Below are 1,916 nucleotides of genomic sequence, written 5' to 3'. Positions count from 1 at the left end.
AAAGCCCTGAAAGGGTACACCAAGCCTGTCTTCAGGAATAGAACTTGAAAGTGATGATTTAATGGAACAGGATTAAATTCATCAGGAAAATCAGTTTTTGCACAATTCTATTACATGCTTTAACTTGAAAATAGATTTTGGATAAAATAAAGGGTGCAACTCTTAAGTGTCCAGCTTAATAAATTATCACAAAGATAAATTACCCATTAAGCCATTATCCATGTCTCAGGAAAACAGAATTTTATTTAAATCTCAAGAACTTCCCTGTGTTCTCTTCTAGTGACTATTGCCTTGTTCCAAATATAGCCAACACTTTGACTTATAAGACTATGTTTTTTTAAAAAAAAATTTCTATTCATAGAATGATATGGTTTGAGTTATTTGTAATTGACTTATTTCACCTATCATTATGTTTGTAAGATTCATTTAATTATTACACATATTAGTTCATTCATTCTTCCTGCTGATGATAATCCATCATCATCATTATGAAATCCAAATCAATTTCCTAGTTCTAGTATAAATGATCATTTCAGTTATCTGCAGTCTGTCTTTTACAACTATAGTTTCTGTAAACATTTGTACATATCTGTTGATACTCTATTGGCTAGGCTATGTGTATATTCGACTTCAATGAACAATGTCAGAGTCTTATGAGTGTTCCAATTTTGCTCTCTAGCCAACAGCTTATGCAAGTTCTACCCACACCAAAACATTTTATCAATTACTCAGTGAAGTGTGTGAAAATCTCCAACTATGACTGCAGATTTGCCTCTCTTTTTATTTCTGAAAGTTCTGAGTTTACATATTTTGTGACCATACTATTAGGAGCATGCAAATGTAGAATTATACATCTTCTTTTAGTAGATTATTTTAGCCTCATTAAAGTCCTTCTTGTCAATACTAATGTTTATTCTTTCTGGTATACTTTGTAGCGTATTAGTATGGCCACACCAGATTTCTTTTAAGTTAGCTTTTGCCTGATATATCTTTTTCCATCATTTTGTTTTCCACAATGGATTTAAGTGAACTCTTTATTATCGTTTTCTATTGACTACCTTTTCTGTGTTCCTTTTGCTCTCTTTCATGACCTTCTTTTAGATTTAGTACTTTTGATTTTTCTTTCCCTTCCCTCCACCTAGACATGTATCTCTAAAGAACTCTTAGTATTTCAAGATTATACTTTCAGGGATCATTTCTATAGTTTGTTACTAGCATTTCTGTGTGCGTTTGGGATGCAAATGTGTTTAAAATTTTATTTCTTTTAGCCCTTTAACAGATGTTTTATGGCTAAAAGAAATATGTGAAGAGATAATTTTTTGAAACTGTTAAAACACATTAAGTCACAGATTTAAGAAGCATAAAGATCTTTGAGCAATATAAACACCAAAAAAAAGCTAATATATATATACGCACACATACACGTATGTATGCATGTGTGTGTATACACACGCACACCTAACACACACACCTATCAATTGAGATTTACGTCAATATTTACTTTAATGAATTGGCTCATGTGTTGTGACTCAGTGCAAAAGGTTAGCAAGTCTAAGTCTGAGATTTTCAGGGCAAGTCAGCAGGTTAAAGACGTAGGAAAGAGCTGATGCTGCAGCTTGAGTCTGGAGACAGAATTTCCTCTTCCTCTGGGGACCTACAGCCTTCAGCCAATTGAATGATGCCTACCACATTATGGAAGCTAATCTGCTTTACTCCAAGTCTACTGATTTAACTGTTTACTGTATCTAAAAAATATCTTCACAGCAATATCTAGACTGGTGGTGTTTGGCCAAATATATTGGTACTATAACCTAGCCAAGCAGACACATAAAATTAACTGTCACATATGATATATGTGATATATATGATATGGTACAATTGCTCATAAATCAGATCAGAGTTATAGTTAAGAGAAG

At 32.8% G+C, this 1,916-nt stretch overlaps 1 pseudogene; it reads left to right on the top strand.

The window, feature by feature from the left end:
- Positions 1–1,173: 1,173 nt before the first annotated feature.
- LOC126963526 (uncharacterized) lies at positions 1,174–1,312 on the top strand (annotated as a pseudogene).
- Positions 1,313–1,916: the final 604 nt, after the last annotated feature.

The sequence above is a fragment of the Macaca thibetana genome, chromosome 9, assembly GCF_024542745.1.
Source record: "Macaca thibetana thibetana isolate TM-01 chromosome 9, ASM2454274v1, whole genome shotgun sequence".
Taxonomy (NCBI): domain Eukaryota; kingdom Metazoa; phylum Chordata; class Mammalia; order Primates; family Cercopithecidae; genus Macaca; species Macaca thibetana.
Note: the sequence above shows the minus strand (reverse complement) of the source record. Positions and strands in the feature narration are given on the sequence as shown.